Raw genomic sequence first — 19,676 nt, 5'->3', positions numbered from 1 at the left:
CACGAATAGCAAAATGCTACAGATGCTATCTAAAAAACAGAGTGGGAACTCACAGTCTTATAACGCTTTGTTAGGTGCCGCTCAAGGTGACTTCATGAAAACGACACATTTCCACAACGTAAGAACTTCCAGGGTGGGAAATACGAAGAAACTAGACTTTAGACAGAGAAACTCGACTGTGCTGTCGAGGGCCCACGTCACTGTCCCGAGAGAGATGGAAATAGAGTGAGATGCCTTTTCAGTGTTAAATGGTAGGACGTTGTAACTGGTTAACCGTCTAAAGAATAGCCCGGGAAAAGGGAGCAGCGTTTTCTAAGGAAAATTTTTAACAATCGGTGATCGGAAGATCTGTAGCCCAGTCAGTCTGAATAGAGTAAAGAGCGAAAACGCAGAAATGCGAGTTTTCCTTTTAGCGAACACCTGCTACAATATTACTTCTTCGTCTCGATCGCTAAGAACCAGACTAAGACGCCGCAAGAGTAGATCTGTCAAGGGATTTTGGGCTGTTTCGCACTTTGGCGTCGGCGTGAGTCGCTGGTACGCTGCCAGTGACTGATTCAACAGTGAATTCAGCCTCCACCTACTATGGTGAGATCGAGCCACAACCGCGATTTGATACATAGGGATATTCAAGCCATTTTATGGAACTCCGTAAGTTCAAGCTTAACTTTGAAGACTTGCATTCAGATTCAATGACCAGCTGGCTTTCAAGTGGAAACATAGGTCCACCGCAGTTGCTTATGTGGTACTACTCGCTTCTTTCTTCTCTACTAACGTCACGACAATCACAGTACAATTTCGCGTTTGCAGTTTTTTCATTCTCGCGTTTATTAGAATATTACTCTAGACCCTTTCATGAAATGTGTCAAAGTTAGTAGAATAGCTTGTCAAATGTTTTCTTTAACGGAATAAACATAATTAATTGTCAGACTTGTCTCATTTAATAGCCGTTCAGTTACAAATTCATTTCTTTGTGATGTGCATAAAGGGAGTATGTCAGATATGGAGCCCAGTTTCCACACTGTCAACTTAGAACAATATATTAGCACACATACACACACACACACACACACACACACACACACACACACACACACACAAATACACACAAAACAGACACAAACACAACACAACACAATTGTGAACATAAATGGAAAAGAAACTGGTGTTTTACGTTATATATGTACTGTAATTTTTGAAAATTTCTAATTTAGTTTGTTGGAAATAAGAAATGCAATGGTATCTTGTATTGTATTAAATCGGGGACCTAGAAACGGCAGAGAGGCTTCGTCCCGCCGTAGCCCTCAGTGGTACACAACCCATAACACGCGAGGAGTAGGGGAGAAAGAATGCACCCCCTCCCTAACTTCCTTTTTAATCCGAGCACTTGTCTCTGGTTTAGTGGAACTTAATGTGCTCACGTGTTTCGGATTTTCTTGTCGCAAAAAGTATATATTTCCATTCGCGTATTCACAACGCGATCCTTATAAGAATGAGGCCATCATCAAGGGCACAGGGTGCAGCCAGCTGCAAGTGGTTGTTCACGTCGGTACCAATGATGTGTGTCACTTTGGATCAGAAGAGACTCTCTCTGGTTTCGAGCGTCTAACAGAAGTGGTAAAGGCTGCCAGTCTTGCTTGCAAGATGAAAGCAGAGCTCACCATCTGCAGCATGGTCGACAGGACTGATTGCGGACCTCGGTACAGAGCCAAGTAGAGGGTCTGAATCAGAGGCTCAGACGGTTCTGCGACCGTGTAGGCTGCAGATTCCTCGACTTGCGCGAAACGGTGGTTGAGTTTCGGGTCCCGCCGAATAGGTCAAGTGTCCACTATACGCAGGAGGCGGCTACACGGTATGTGGCGTCCCCGCACTCCAGCCGCGCGCTGGTATTGTCGACGCTGTAGAGCTGCTGCTGCCACAGCTCTCGCAGTGGAGTTGAGACACGATGCGCGATGACGTAGGTCCCCGTTGGTGAACGGGAGACAGAAATGCGAACTCGTACGATGGATGCTTCTTCTGATTTAAGATTGAATGATTCATTGGCCGGATAGGCAGTAGTTGTTAAATCGTATCTCATCCGCATCGCACACACCACCAATTGCAAGGAAACATTGTCATTATCAGTCTTCTCGTACGTTTTTGGCTCGTTGCTATGGAGTTATCGAACCTGTATGAAGCGAGATCCACAGATACTCTTTGATGTCTGAGTGAACCTACGCCGTAATGTTAAAAAAAATGTTCAAAAGTTCCCTTTTCAATTAATTAAGTAGGTATTTTGATATTCAGATTAAATTGTCCCTGCTGAACAGTCGTTGGTTAACTATCATTGATTAAATCACTTAATAATGTAGTCCACGCTTCATATTTCACTTGGAACGAACAGTTTATTGTTCCTTGGCCACTAAATACTTTATAACTTTCGCACCACACGCACACGCAGTTGGTTGATAAAGTCAGTTCTATTAAAATTAAGTTTCTTGACAATTACGACAACTTGACTCTTCAGCGTAGTTGTATCATCTTCGTGAAGTCGTGTAATTGTTTCCTGCTCGAGACTAATTGAGTGTAGTCCTTTGATATACTATCCATTCTTCTTTTAGTTCCAACTATTTGAAAGTCAAGTCCAATATTCACTAGTTTCGTCAATAAATTTCAATTAACACGTTATGCACGGTTAAACGCGTCTATCAGTTCCTGTCTCTGCTTAGAAAATCATTTTCCGTGGTTCGTGAATCACGTCACGTAAGAAACACTTCTGAACGCAAAACAATCTCGTCGCGTTCCGTACTCTCAATAACTAAGACAAGAATTGTTCTCGCACGTCTTTACAGGACAAGAGTCAGCAAGAGACTTCTTCTGTGAAAGAGTATTGTAGGCACATTGAATTTCTTCGTTGCGCTTACAACTCTCTTCCACATAAAAATTATCTCTGACTAACATCTAGGACTTAGCTTTCAAGATATTAAATGCAATTATCACTTGGATATTTGTCCATTAATTAAATCTGAGGTTTCTTCCTCCTCTTTTCTCAACAAAAACTCTCAGTGATGTATAATGTTGTTATTATCAAAACTTCTTGGTGTTAGCTTATCAGCAAAGATGTCGTATTTGCCAAGATAACTCTTCCCTACTTCATATTATGATATTCTGTCTTAATTGACTTTAAGGGGTTCGTTGGGGTGTTATAACGGGTAGCAGCGGCTGTGTGCAGCGGACTGGGCGGTTTTTTAGGTTAGAGGGTCTCGGGAAAACACAAGAAAGGCTTCAGTCACAAAGTCTACAGGTAGAATACAGGAAGAACGTAGATACAGGAACCACTGATATAACAGCTATAAATTGTCGTAGCTGTGTTGGTAAAGTACCAGAGCTCCAAGCGCTAATAGAACGCACTGATGCTCAAATCGTTACAGGCACTGAAAGCTGGCTAAAGCCAGATATAAGCTCAGCTGAAATTTTTGCGAAGAACCTAACGGTGTTCCGAAAGGATAGGCTAAACTCGGTTGGCGGTGGCGCGTTTGTTGCTCTTAGAAGCAGCTTAACTTGTCGCGAAATTAACGTAGACACTTTCTGTGAGTTGTTATGGGCAGAGGCCATTGTTGGCAAACGGAATAAACTAATAATAGGATCCTTTTACCGACCTCCCAATTCAGATGATATAGTTGCTGAAAGGTTCAAAGAAGACTTGAGTTTGATTTCAAACACGTACCCGACTCATACGATAATAGTTGGTGATGACTTTAATTTACTCTCGATATGTTGGCGAAAATACATGTTTAATTCCGGAGGTTCGCTTAAAGTATCATCCGAAATTGTGCTAAACGGGCGGCCGCTGTGGCCAAGTGGTTCTAGGCGCTTCAGTCCCGAACCGCGCTGCTGCTACGGTCGCAGTTTCGAATCCTGCCTCGGGCATGGATGTGTGTGATGTCCTTAGGTTAGTTAGGTTTAGGTTAGTTAGGTTTAAGTAGTTCTAAGTTTAGGGGACTGATGACCTCAGATGTTAAGTCCCATAGTGCCTAGAGCCATTTGAACAATTTGTGCTAAACGCATCTCTCAAAATTATATCGAGCAGTTAGTTCATGGGCCCATACGAATGGTAAACGGTTGTGAAAACACACTTGACCACGTAGCAACAAATAATCCTGAGTTAATAACGAGCATCAAAACCGATACAGGGATTAGTGAACACTAGGTTGTCGTAGCGAGATTGAATATTGTAATTCCCAAATACTCCAAAAATTAGCGAAAATATACCTGAAACCTGATAGTCAAGTGAAGGCAGGATTCGGTTACGATTGTGGACGAAGCTGTAATCGGTTACTATTGGTTGCCTTTTACAATTACCCATAATTTATTTTAAACCAGTTATTCCAGACTCAACAATAAATAAAAAATACCACACGTTATTAAAGAAGGAATAAACATCTGTGTAAATAATAGCGTTTTCATTGAGTTACAATTTAGCAAATCACCATTAAATAGAGATACAGCAGATAATGTTTTAAAAGCAAGTCACTGGGATCTGGGCAGAAGGCCTTATACGCTAGGAATCGCAATAAATTGAAAATTGTTTAAAACTCGCTGCAACTTCCAAATTACTGGTACTGAAATATCAAAAACAAGGCGCCACAAACACAGCAGAAGGCATCAGACACCGGGAATGGTAGCAAATAATGTTTTAAGGCCTACTATTAAAATACAAATACCAAATTGGAATTTTAAGGCAAATAACACAATCACAGCTGCAGGCCTTACACGCCACGAGCGGCAATAATATAAAAAAATTAGAAACCTGCTGTAAAACAGCAAATACAATAGCAAATCTTAATTAAAATACAAGCAACCGATCACCAAACGAGTGAAATAAGATGATGGTAAGATGTGTAACACAACCCTCAACATCCACTGACACTACACTTCTAGATTTATTCCAGAAGGCGACCAGAACTATTAACTAGACATATATATAACTTCTAGTGTAGGCATTACAAGGTATTGAAACAAATAAAACAATAATAATAAAACACAGGGAGCAGTGCATAAGTTCCTTAAAGGGTACTGAGGCAGATTATACCCGCAGAAGATGTGGACGGAAGGAGCGTTACACTGATCTACTGGTCATCAAGACCTCCTTTTAGAACACACATGTCTTACAAGAATCAAGGGGCCACAGACGGTGCTCCAGGAATCGACCTCTGAGAAGGTCCGGCAACAAACACTTTCACGAGCGATGAGATAGGCAGCCAAGAGTTGCATTCACATCACAAGATAGAAACTCAGACTAGTGGCAGTCTAACGAACGACTAATGATAGTCTTGCATGAAGCAACCAGAAGTCCTATGAACCAAATGCAACGATGGAACAATACGCCAAAGCCGGAACTGTCGGTCTGCACTGTTTCCCAAGAATACCGTGTTTATAGCTCCCGGAACGAGAAAGGAATCACTACCACCAGAGTAGAAGAATCACCAGCCGGCACTAACCCCCCCCCCCCCCCCCCCCCCGCCCCCCAAGGCAGGTATCTGGGGCGTTAGCGGTCACAGGCAAGATAAATTACAGCTAGTTGAACTTAACAAATTGTAACAAGTTGAACACAGAAAATAGTAATAAGAAGTCGAGGAAAGCTAATCGGATCCGCCTTCCCCAAGATTGCTAGATCTGGTTTACGACGAGGTCGTGCACCCTGCTCTTCGCCTTGGCGATACCACGAGCAGCACCACGAACACAAGTCACTGGAGTACCGCGAGATGTCACTATGGTGTAGGTTTTGTCTACTTGGATTGGAATGCACAAATCTTAAAGCTTGCTGGATCCGGTTTACGACGAGGTCGTGCACCCTCATGACCACAGCCCTTCCATCCGGCAGTCCATGCGTGCCGCCAGAGGTACTGTCGTGTCCTGGCGCTGCGCGGACCTGCCTCCTCCTGAGTTCCCAACCGGACTGACACACTCACACTACCTAAAGTAACAACGACGTCGCCCCAATGACAGGGCAACAGTTACTACATATCAATAACAGCCGCTGCTGCCACTAGCGGACAGGCAACGCTTGCCAAACCGAGTGGTGCCAGTCAACACGAGAAGAAGACTAACAACTGCAACCATGCTAACTAAACGATACCGTCTGGCCTCCAACAGAGGGCGAAACCTACAAACAGCATCAACGCGAGCCGCAGCACGGCTCAATACTTTTCAAAAAAGCAGATAAAAATTCACTTGACGCCTTCCTGAGAGACAATCTCCACTCGTTCCAAATTAATAATATAAGTGTAGACCAGATGTGGCTTGAATTCAGAGAAATAGTATCGGCAGAAATTGAGAGATTTATACCAAATAAATTAACAAACGACAGGGCTGATCCTCATTGGTACACAAAACGGGTTAGAATACTGTTGCAGAAACAACAAAACAAACATGCCAAATTCAAACAGATGCAAAATCCTCAAGATTGGAGATCTTTTACAGAAGCTGGAAATTTAGCGCGGGCTTGAATGCGAGATGCCTATAAAGTTTCCACAACGAAACTTTGTCTCGAAACCTGGCAGAAAATCCAAAGAAATTCTGGTCGTATGTGAAGTATGTTAGCGGCAAGAAACAATCAACGTCTTCTCTGCGCGGTAGCAATGGAGATACTATCAAAGACAGTGCTACCAAAGCTGAGTTACTAAACACAGCCTTCCGAAATGACTTCACAAAAAAAGACGAAGTAAATATTCCAGAATTCGAACCGAGAACAGCTGCCAACATAAAGTAGAAGTAAATATCCTTGGAGTAGTGAAACAACTTAATGGAAGCAAGTCTTCTGGTAAAGACTGTATACCAATTAGGTTCCTTTCGGAGTATGCTGATGCATTAGCTCCATACTTAACAATCATATACAACCGTTCGCTCGATGGAAGATCCGTACCCGAGGACTAGAAAGTTGCACAGGTCACACCAATATTCAAGAAATGTAGTAGGAGTAATTAACTAAATTACAGGCCCATATCGGCTACGTTGATATGCAGCTGGATTTCGGAACATATACAGGGTGGTCCATTGATCGTGACCGGGCCAAATATCTCACGAAATAAGCGTCAAACGAAAAAACTACAAAGAACGAAAATTGTCTAGTTTGAAGGGGGAAACCAGATGGCGTTATGATTGGCCCGCTAGGTTGCGCTGCCATAGGTAAAACGGATATCAACTGCGTCTTTTGACTAGGAACTCCCATTTCTTATTACATATTCGTGTAGTACGTAAAGAAATATGAATGTTTTAGTTGGACCACTTTTTTCGTTTTGTGATAGATGGCGTGCAGTTCGCCTTCCCTAATGTTAGCACATGCATTGACAATGCGCTGACGCATGTTGTCAGGCGTTGTCGGTGCGTCACGATAGCAAATATCCTTCAACTTTCCCCACAGAAAGAAACCGGGGTCGTTAGACCCGGTGAACGTACGGGCCATGGTATGGTGCTTCGACGACCAATAAACCTGTCATGAAATACCGCTTCAACCGCACGCGAGCTATGTGCCGGACATCCATCATGTTGGAAGTACATCGCCATTCTGTCATGCTATAAAACATCTTTTAGTAACATCGCTGGGACATTACGTAGGAAATCAGCACACATTGCACCATTTAGATTGCCATCGATAAAATGGAGGCCAATTATCCTTCCTCCCATAATGCCGCACCATACATTAACCCGCCAAGGTGCTGATGTTCCACTTGTCGCAGCCAGCGTGGATTTTTCGTTGCCCAATAGTGCATATTATGCCAGTTTACGTTACCGCTGTTGGTGAATGACGCTTCGTCGCTAAATAGAACGCGTGCAAAGAATCTGTCATCGTCCCGTAATTTCTCTTGTGCCAAGTGGCAGAACTGTACACGACGTTCAAAGTCGTCGCCATGCAATTCCTGGTGCGTAGAAATATGGTACGGGTGCAATCGATATTGATGTAGCATTCTCAACACCGACGTTTTTGAGATTCCCGATTCTGGCGCAATTTGTCTGCTACTGATGGATGGATTAGCAGCGACAGCAGCTAAAATACCTACTTGGCCATCATCATTTGTTGCAGGTTGTGGTTGACTTTACACATGTGGCTGCACACTTCCTGTTTCCTTAAATAACGTAACTGACCGGCGAAAGGTCCGGACACTTGGATGATGGTTCAAATGGCTCTGAGCACTATGGGACTCAAATGCTGAGGTCATTAGTCCCCTAGAACTTAGAACTAGCTAAACCTAACTAACCTAAGGACATCACATACATCCATGCCCGAGGCAGGATTCGAACCTGCGACCGTAGCGGTCTTGCGGATCCAGACTGCAGCGCCTTTAACCGCACGACCACTTCGGCCGGCACACTTGGATGATGTCATCCAGGATACCGAGCAGCATACAAAGCACACGCCCGTTGGGCATTTTGATCACAATATCCATACATCAACACAGTATCGACCTTTTCCGCAATTAGTAAACGGTACAATTTTAACGCGGGTAATGTATCACGAATCAAATACCGTCCGCACTGGTGGAATATTACGAGATAACACATACTTATACGTTTGCAACTATTACAGCGCCATCTATCACAAAGCGAAAAAAGTAGTCCAACTAAAACATTCATATTTCCTTATGTACTACAGGAATATGTAATAAAAAATGGGGGTTCCTATTTTTTAAAAAACGCAGTTATTATCCGTTTGACCTATGGCAGCGGTAACTAGCGGGCCAACAATAGCGCCATCTTGTTTCCCCTTCAAGCTCGACGAGTTTCCTTCTTTGTAGTTTTTTCGTTTGATGCTTATTTCGTGAGATATTTGGCCGGAACACGATCAATGGACCACCCTGTATTGTGTTCAAACATTATGAATTACCTCGAAGAAAACTGTCTATTGACACACAGTCAACGTGGGTTTAGAAAACATCGTTCCTGTGAAACACAACTAGCTCTTTATTTACATGTAGCGTTGAGTGCTATTGACTAGGGATTTCTGATCGATTCCGTATTTCTGGATTTCCGGAAGGCCTTTGACACTGTACCACACAAGCGGCTTGTAGTGAAATTGCATGCTTGTGGAATATCGTCTCAGTTATGTGACTGGATTTGCGATTTTCTGTCAGAGAGGTCACAGTTCAAATGGTTCAAATGGCTCTGACCACTATGCGACTTAACTTCTGAGGTCATCAGTCGCCTAAAACTTAGAACTAATTAAACCTAACTAACCTAAGGACAGCACACACGTCCATGCCCGAGGCAGGATTCGAATCTGCGACCGTAGCGATCGCTCGGCTCCAGACTGCAGCGCCTAGAACCGCACGGCCACACCGGCCAACAGGTCACAGTTCGTAATAACTGATGGAAAGTCATCAAGTAAAACAGAAGTGATTTCTAGCGTTCCCCAAGGTAGTGTCATAGGCCTTTTTCTGTTCCTTATCTATATAAACGATTTGGGAGACAATCTGAGCAGCCGTCTTATGTTGTTTGCAGATGACGCTGTCGTTTATCGACTAATAAAGTCACCAGAAGATCAAAACAAATTGCAAAACGATTTAGGAAAGATATCTGAATGGCGTGAAAATTGGCAGTTGGCACTAAATAATTAAAAGTGAGAGGTCATCCATATGAGTGCTAAAAGGAATTTGTTAAACTTCCGTTACACGATAAATCAGTCTAATCTAAATGCCGTAATTTCAAGTAAATACTTAGGTATTACAAGTACGAACAACTTAAATTGGAAGGAACACATAGAAAATGTGGGGAAGGATAACCAAAGAGGGCGTTTTGTTTGCAGGACACTTGGAAAATGTAACAGATCTACTAAGGAGAGTGTCTACAATGTCCATCCTTTTTAGAATACTGCTGCACGGTGTGGGATGCTTACCAGATAGGACTGACGGAATACATCGAAGAAGTTCAGAGAAGGGCAGCAAGTTTTGTATTATCGCGAAATATGGGAGAGAGTGTCACAGAAATGATGATCATTAAAACAAAGGCGTTTTTCGTTGCAATGAAATCTTCTCACGAAGTTCCAGTCACCAACTTTATCCTCCGAATGCGAAAATATTTTTTTGACACCGACCTACATTGGGAGGAACGATCATCACGATAAGATAATGGAAATCAGAGCTCGTACGGAAAGATATAGGTGTTCGTTCTGAAATTCCCATCCGTCGCCACTTACCTTAGACGGGAATTTTCTGCAGTCTTTACTACGTAAAACTTGACTGTTGCATCAACTGTGCTCAAAGGATCATAATTCCATCGAAAGACAATAACCTGTACTGCAGAAACAACACTACAGTGGTATAGTCTATATGTGGTACTGTTTGGTACAATGATATTATTAATTAAATTTCAACGCCATATACTTTAATTTTTGCTAAAAAAACAGAAAGCATGAATGAACTTTTCTTCTAACAACTACGGTAGACCACTGTCAACTAAGACTATGATTTAAAAAACAGAAATTAACTATGACACACTCTTTTCTCAGATCACTTTGTAAGTAGGCTGTTTAGGTTTTTTTATTGGTAACGCCACCTCTGTATGAAAATCACTGGCTGTGCTGTGTGCAGTCTGTGGCTGCTTTGCATTGTTGTAATACTCGCCATTGTAGTGTTAGGCAGCTGGCTGTGAACAGCGCGTAGCGTTGCGCAGTTGGAGGTGAGCCGCCAGCAGTGGTGGATGTGGGGAGAGAGATGGCGGAGTTTTGAAATTTGTCATGAACTGCTATATTTATATATGATGATATCAAGGTAAATACATTGTTTGTTCTCTATTAATATCTTTCATTTGCTAACTATCCCTATCAGTAGTTAGTGCCTTCAGTAGTTTGAATCTTTTATTTAGCTGGCAGTAGTGGCACTCGCTGTATTGCAGTAGCTTGAGCAGCGAAGATTTTTGTGAGGTAAGTGATTTGTGAAAGGTATAGTTTAATGTTAGTCAGGGCCATTCTTTTGTAGGGAATTTTGAAAGTCAGATTGCGTTGCGCTAAAAAATATTGTGTGTCAGGTTAAGCACAGTCATGTATAAATGATCAAAAGGGGACGTTTCATATGGCGACCCTGCCAGGATACCTCACTGGAATCTTCTGATTTTTTGTTGTAGTTTGTGTAATTAGTGTAGATTTTGTTTATTGCTAGCTCGTAATTGTAGAGAAAATCTCCTTTGTAGTTGCAGTCTTTCATTGTTGTACAGTAAAACAGTTGTGGCATGCATGTAGATTTGCACCAAGTATTTCGCAGCTGCAATTAACTAGATATTATTTTCAGTGTTATGTTAATGTGTTCTCTTATTTTTGCTCTTCAAATTGTGCTTTTCTGTGTTGTCATGTGAAATATTGTGACAATAATGGCGTGTGAAAAACGTAATACTAGGCTCCAAAGTAAACTGAGAAATGACAGTGAAAATGAAAGCAGTGTGTTGGCGCCACCGAGTCATGAATTAACTGATGTTCAAAGTAGTAATTTGGTAATTGTGCTTAGGGAAATGGAGCGGGCTGCAAACAGTGGTGTAGACAGTGAAACAGGTAGTGAACAGGGAAGCATTATCGATCAATCGGTCGGCTCGTCCGGTCCGTTTGCCTAAATACATTCTGGGTTTAAAGTACTTTCTGTGAGATACCAGACGACACAGTGGTTAGTTTATGTGACAACTACACGGTTTTATCATGACGCTACTAATGAGTGAAAATTTACAATGTTGCTTTTGCAGTGTTTCTGTTTTATATCTGCACAGTTTTCTGTTTTATTCTGGAAAGTAAAACAGGTTTTAGTAGTAACTTTTGTAGTATAGCTACAATGAGACTGCCTTTTCCGTAGCACAACAATACGTTACAGTACAGTACTTTCTTCATCACGGCAATAAGCGTAATAACTAAGACATTTATACGCAAAGCATTTCACTTTTGTGTATTATGAGGTAAGTACATTGACTTCTGCAGAACTTAGCTTTCGGAGGACGATAACTACGACACTTCCACACAGATTATGTTGCAACAAGACGCACATTTAGCGCTACAGTACACGTATTTGAGTGTTTAATTTTGTACTTAAAACATTTATTTTTAAAGATTTTTTGAATTACAAAGAAAGTTTTCCGTGATACATTTCATTCCATTGCTGTAATCTGTAACACCTGAGGGTATAATTACATTAATCCTCAGGGGGGTACATGCTTACTTTGTGTACCATGTGTGTGGCAACCACAAGGAACCCTAGCTAATATGGTATTTGCTTATACAACTTTACACATCGGTACCATATTTCTCTAACACACAAATTACACAGCTATCTGATCATTTAACTGAGAGATAAACATTTTTTTACTAGATCAGTGACACATGTTTACGCAATACGCAGTTGGGTAACTTCATACTTATGAAACTGTATTTTGTCTGTACTTTGTAAACTGTTCATATTTTTTCGGATTCATTGTGATACTATGAGAGCTTTGAATGATGTATTTGGTAAGGGAGCATGATTTTAAAATACGTTTGAGGTAGATGACACTATTGAAATGAGCAGAGAATTTTTTTTAGGTTTTGAAATTATTGGAGGAAGCTACGACGATTTTGAGAATTGACTGAGATGTTATGATATTATTACGACGATGATGTGTACTATGCTGTTGAGATACGTTTATGATCAATAAGATGATGCTACCGTATATGAGGAATAAGAAGTATGTTGGAAACCAAGAATCGTACTTTAAGAGTTATGAAATGTGCGTAAATGCGTGACTGTATCACAATGCTGACGAATATTTTATTTGGACACTTATATTTATAGGATTTTCTTTCTACAGATTTGCAACGCTAATTCTTGACCTGTGAAATATTTTTATGTGAGACTGTCACTGTAGCGGAAACTGCTGTCGTAAATATTTCCGTAAGAAAGTTAAGTGACCACCTGCACGTAATGCGTCGCGGGTACCCACCTGGGCGACAGCCGCCCAAAAAAAAGCCATTAGCCTTTCAGCGGCACAGGTAGAAAAAAAAAGGGAGGCCATTATCCTGGCTATTGACGTTCCTTTGTAGAAAGCATCGCAAATATTACACGCTCATTACCTGAAAACATATGAAAACATATGGTTACTCGTACTTTGTGCTAATTACTGAAATGCTTATGAATTGATGGGAAATATTCATACATCTGCACACCTGATTATGACAAGTGTCTTTCTACGAGAGTTGAGAGCTACTGACTTACGAAATGCCACATGACTATTGAATGATATTTTTATGCTTTGGTTTGCGTAATTGCTTATTTCATTTGACATCTGTTTTCCAGCTGTGTTGCAGCATTGGTTTCATAAAATAAAATTAAATGCATTTGCTAATGTGAACACTTTCTGTCAACAGATCTGTTAAATAATAATTTTGTGATCCACATTCTTCAAAAAAGGAGCACTTGGAAAGGAAAGAACAATAAGAAGGGACTAGTAACAGTAACTGCGTACATAATATTCTTTTCAAGTACATGGTAATATTTCTTCTACAATAAGTTGTTGTGGTGCACCACTTTAATTACATAGACATTAAGACGTGAATATACATTTCCCTTGTATGCATTGTTGTCTTTAGTGTAAAATTTTTTAGTGTAGCTTGCTTTGCGATTTTCCATTTTTTTCATTGCTGTTTATATTAATTATTTTATGTGATGCTGCATTGCCTCGTCCCTTAGTTTAGCATCTGAGCTCAGTAGATTTAAGTTAGCTTAAGAGGGGGTAGCCTATAAGAGAATGAGTTGCGATGAATTTGAAGAAATGCACTGAGAGGCTATACGAGAAAAGTACAGAAAGCAGGTATAGATAGGACTTTTGGAAATAATGAAGAACGAAGGGAGATCTCCAAGAAGTAAAGAAAGTTTTGTTTGCAAAATACTGCAATAAAACGAACCCTGTCCTTTCCTTGTATTCTTCCGCTATATGTTTGTGTACCCTTGGGTATTTATGTTTTTCCTGTATTTATATGTTTATCTGATAAGACTTATATTGTAGAATTTTTCTAATACTAAGCTACATTCACTATGATGAGGAATACTGTTATCATCGAATATAATTGGCATTAATAATGTGTTATTTACTTTGTAAAGATGTTTAGACATTATTTATTCTGTTTTGTGTTAATGCTCATGTGTGAAGTTGATGTTTCGAAAGTTATTCTGATCTTTTATGTATGTACTCATGTCATAATTCCTGTAACACTGACGTATATGTTATTTCGATTCTTTTGTAAAGCCTGTACTACAAATGTTATCTGTATTGTTATGTACTTTAATGATGTATTTTGTACCTTTGTAATTGTATTCTCATGTTATAAAATTGTACCTGACACCAGTTCATCAAATTAAGTAACTTGTGAGTTACATTTCACTGCACACGTTTCTGTTGGTCATAGTATATGGACAATATGTGAGAAGTTGGGGCTGTTAGTGTTTGCACGTGTGTTACTAATTCAGCTAGGGACTGGATAAGAGCATTGCTGGTTCTAAGGACAATTCCAAAAACTTTTTGAGTGCACAAGTGGTGGTTTATGGACTTGCTATGTTCTCCGCAAGACTCTTCGATGGTGAATGTGCACCCGCACAATCGCAACAGATGGCTGCTGGACATTTCTACAAGGACTACAGTGGGTCTGCACCTCTGGTGGCCCACCAATACCATTATCTCTACAAGGACTACAGTGGGTCTGCATCTTTGATGGCCCACCAATACCATTATTTCTACTAGGGCTACAGTGGGTCTACACCTTTGCTGACTCACCAGTACCATTATTTCTGCAAGGACTGCAGTGGGTCTGCGACTCTGATGGCCCACTAATACCGTAATCTCTACCAGGACTGCAGTGGGTCTACTCTGTGATGACCTACCTACCAGTATTCTTCAAAACGTCGAATGACTCTGCTGTGGGTTTCCTCTGTTGTGGCCCATTACCTGTCTGCACGTCGAGAGTCAGCACAGGTTGCCCAAACTCTTACGGGAATCGCCAAAGCGAGCGCGAGTAATGAGTGGATGGGCAAATGTCTGTAAGGTACATTACATATGTAGAATTGTGGACAGTTGGGAATTTGAATCACACGGGAAGCGTGCTACGGATAAGTGCCTGCAGTCGCGCTATTCAAACTGTGTCCTCGGTGGCTCAGGTGGATAGAGCGTCTGCTATCTAAGCAGGACATCCCGGGTTCGAGTCCCGGTCAGGGCACACATTTTCAACTGTCCACATCGAGGTATATCAACAACACCTGTCGGCAGCTGAGGGTTTTCAGTTAGTCATCATTTATTCCAGGGAAAAAGCTGCACGGTCATCAAGAGCATTCTGTTCTTTCGAGAACAGCTTCTGTCTTCACATATATTACATTGCTGCTTGTTCCTGCATGCTGTTGCTACACCAGGTGATCAAAAGTATCCGGGGACCCCCAAAAAATACGTTCTTCATATTAGGTGCAATGTGTTGCCACCTACTGCCAGGTACTTCATATCACTAGACATTAAATATCGTGGGAGAGCAGAATGGGGCGCTCCGCAGAGCTCACGGACTTCGAACGTGCTCAGGTGATTGTATGTCACTTGTGTCACACGTCTGTACGCGAGATTTCCATACTCCTAAACATCACTATGTCCACTGTTTCCGATACGATTGTGAAGTGGAAACATGAAGGGACACGAACAGCACAAAAACGTACAGGCCGACCTCGTCTGTTGACTGACAGAAACCGTCGACAGTTGAAGATGGTCGTAATGTGGAGCAGGCAGACGTCTATCCAGACCATGACACAGGAATTCCAAACTGCATCAGGATCGATTGCAAACATTATGAGCGTCAGGCGGGAGGTGAGTAAAGTTGGATTTCATGGTCGAGAGGCTGCTGTTAAGCTACACTACTGGCCATTAAAATTGTTACACCAAGAAGAAATGCAGATGATAAACGGGTATTCATTGGACAAATATGTTATACTAGAACTGTCAGGTGAATAAATTTCACTCAATTTGGGTGCATAGATCCTGAGAAATCAGTACCCAGACCGACCACCTGTCGCCGTAATAACGGCCTTGATACGCCTGGGCATTGAGTCAAACAGAACTTGGATGGCGTGTACGGGTACACCTGTCCATGCAGCTTCAACACGACACCACAGTTCATCAAGAGTAGTGACTGACGCATTGTGACGAGCCAGTTGCTCGGCCACCATTGGACAGACGTTTTCAATTGGTGAGAGATCTGGAGAATCTGCTGGCCAGGACAGCAGTCGAACGTTTTGTGTATCCAGAGAGGCCCGTACAGGACCTGCAACATGCAGTCGTGCATTATCCTGCTGAAATGTAGGGTTTCGCAAGGTTCGAATGAAGGGTAGAGCCACAGGTCGTAACACATCTGAAATGTAACGTCCACTGTTCAAAGTGCCGTCAATGGGAACCGGAGGTGACCGACACGTGTAACCAATGGCACCCCATACCATCATGTCGGGTGATACGCCAATATGGCGATGAAGAATACACGCTTCCAATGTGCGTTCACTGCGATGTCGCCAAACACGGATGCGACCATCATGATGCTGTAAACAGAACCTGGATTCATCCGAAAAAATTAATTTTTTGCCATTCGTCACCCAGGTTCGTCGTTGTGTACACCATCTCAGGCGCTCCTGTCTGTGATGCAGCGTCAAGGGTAACCGCAGCCATCATCTCTGAGCTGATAGTCCGTGCTGCTGCAAACGTCGTCGAACTGTTCGTGCAGATGGTTGTTGAATTGCAAACGTCCCCATCTGTTGACTCAGGGATCGAGACGTGGCTGCACGATCCGTTACAGCCATGCGGATAAGATGCCTGTCATCTCGACTGCTAGTGATACGAGGCCGTTGGGATCCAGCACGGCGTTCCGTATTACCCTCCTGAACCCACCGATTACATATTCTGCTAACAGTCATTGGATCTCGACCAACGCGAACAGCAGTGTCGCGGTGTTACGATAAACCACAACCGCGATAGGCTACAATCCGACCTTTATCAAAGTCGGAAACGTGATAGTACGCATTTCTCCTCCATACACGATGAATCACAACAACGTTTCACTAGGCAACGCCGGTCAATTGCTGTTTGTGTATGAAGAATCGGCTGGAAACTTTCTTCCTGTCAGCACGTTGTAGGTGTCGCCACCGGCGCCAACCGTGTGTGAATGCTCTGAACAGCTAACCATTTGCATATCACAACATCGTCTTCCTGTAGGTTAAATTTCGCGTCTGTAGCACGTCATCTTCACGGTGTAGAAATTTTTATGACCAGTAGAGCAAATACAATATGACGGCTCGCTTGGTGTAAGAAGCGTAAACATTGGACTATTGAACAGTGGAAAAACGTTGTGTGGAGTGACGAATCACGGTACACAATATGGCGATCCGACGACAGGGTGTGGGTACGCCGAATGTCCGGTGAACGTCATCTGCCAGAGTTCGTAGTGCCAACAGTGAAATTCAGAGGCGGTGGTATTATGATTTGGTCGTGTTTTTCATGGGGAGGCCCCTTGTCGTTTTGCATGGCACTGTCACAGCACAGGCCTACGTTGATGTTTTAAGTACCTTCTTGCTTCCCACTGTTGAAGAGCAATTTGGGGATGGCGACTGTATCTTTCAGCACGATCAAGCACCCGTTCATAAAGCACGGCCTGTGGCTGAGTGGTTACACGACAATAACATCCCTGTAATGGACCGGCCTGCACAGAGTCCTGACCTGAATCCTATAGAACACCTTTGAGATGTTTTGGAACCCTAAATTCGTGGCAGGCCTAACCGACAGACATCTTGTAACCTCCCTCTTACTATTCGGCCTATCCTGCTTGCGATATAAAATATGACCGTGGATCGCGTGTATGCCTAATGGATTTTTTCTAATTGGATAAGGCTATCTTTCCCGAAGAACTGATACCGATTATTTTGTACATTCACTCACGGGCAACACTGTACAGAAAAGGGATACCACTGATCATGAATTCAAAAGTTACACTAATGAACGAAAAGGAAGCCGGCCGCGGTGGTCTAGTGGTTCTACGCGCGCAGTCCGGAACCGCGGGACTGCTACGGTCGCAGGTTCGAATCCTGCCTCGGGTATGGATGTGTGTGATGTCTTTAGGTTAGTTAGGTTTAAGTAGTTCTAAGTTCTAGGGGACTGATGACCACAGAAGTTAAGTCCCATAGTGCTCAGAGCCATTTGAACCATTTGAACGAAAAGGAAGCAATTAACGGTCGGCAGCCCACTAGGGCAATTTATATCCAAAATCCTGTACGAGATGATGGGAAAGAAAAACATGTATTATTAAACACTGACGTGGCAAGTAAAGGTTGCCACTTTTTTTTATTATACTGTATGTCAGTACTGAACTTCGTTACCTGAACAATGACTTTCAGTGACCTCAACATAACGTCATCAAAGGAATTTAGAAAAAGAGCAAGCAATTTTTACTTTGCTGTTATTTATTTTGCATATTGGATTTGATATTATTGTCTGAACAATTGAGCCTTTTTTACTGACTTGAACAGAATTAAATACTAGAATACGAACCAAACCAAACACCCATGTGCTCCAAGCTATATGTAAAATAAATGAAACTTCCTCACTCTTAATTTGTGAATTTTGTTTAGATTTGGATTTTCCAGCGACTGATTCTCAAACTTGAAAAATGAAATTGCTTTACTTTATAGTCATATACTGAAGCCTCTTTTATACAACAGTTAATTGAAAGTAGACTGAGGCTAAATTCTTAAAAGAGAAAGTATTCATTAATAAACTGGCTGTAACTATTCAATTTGTTTCTTATGACACTCAGTTAGCATATTAGTGAAAAAAAGAACAAGGATCCTGCTTGGTAACAATGTCTGGGGGCAATGAGGACACAATCGCCCTGAGTTTAACTGGTTATTATTTAAATAAATCTTATCAATCAAATCACATTCAGTTGTGCTGCTGGGTAAGCCGTTAACTCTTTTTACCAATGAACAGTCTTACTTCAGTGCTGTGCATACGACGAAACTCGGAGCCGACGACGAAACTGTGTTGCTGGAACTGCTGCTGTTGTTGAAGATGGTAGCATATTGTGGAGCCACGGCTAATTATAGGAACGAGTCATAGTAATTAATACAGCCTCTTCCCCCCCGTCCACTGTCCGTACTCCTGCTCTAGATATGTGGCCGGGGCGCGTACATGATGCCGCAGAAAATGGGACTCTACTGAAAGAGCGTTAACACCACACTTACCGCACACTGCAAGCGCTGGAACTCGTATCCCGCTCTCTCCGCGCACTCTGCGCAACATCTCCCCACCCAAAGATTTTACAACGCGCAAGCACAGCTATTATCGTTGCTAGTCGATGCAAATAACAATTCCTTCGGCTTTTTCCCAGAGCTTATAAGTTTCACACTAAAACACAGGTAAATACAATAAAACGTCAACAGACTTCTACCTAAATCTACACGTACGATGAAGCAATGTCCTTACTTATTAAAAGAAAACATTTAAATTACAAATATTTACATACAATTAAAAAAAAGTTATGTATCGGTAGTAGGTGCCATGCATCCTGCATTTTCGGTGTTACATGTGCCCCACATTTCATGACTTTTTCTTCTGGAGGGAGACAAATTCAGGGAATGTCCTAAAATTTAAACAAACAAATATGCAGGTGCATACAGTTAAAT

The sequence above is a fragment of the Schistocerca piceifrons genome, chromosome 3 (genome assembly GCF_021461385.2).
Source record: "Schistocerca piceifrons isolate TAMUIC-IGC-003096 chromosome 3, iqSchPice1.1, whole genome shotgun sequence".
In the NCBI taxonomy this organism is placed as follows: Eukaryota; Metazoa; Arthropoda; class Insecta; order Orthoptera; family Acrididae; genus Schistocerca; species Schistocerca piceifrons.
The sequence above is the reverse complement of the archived record's forward strand: the minus strand, read 5'-3'. Positions refer to the sequence as shown.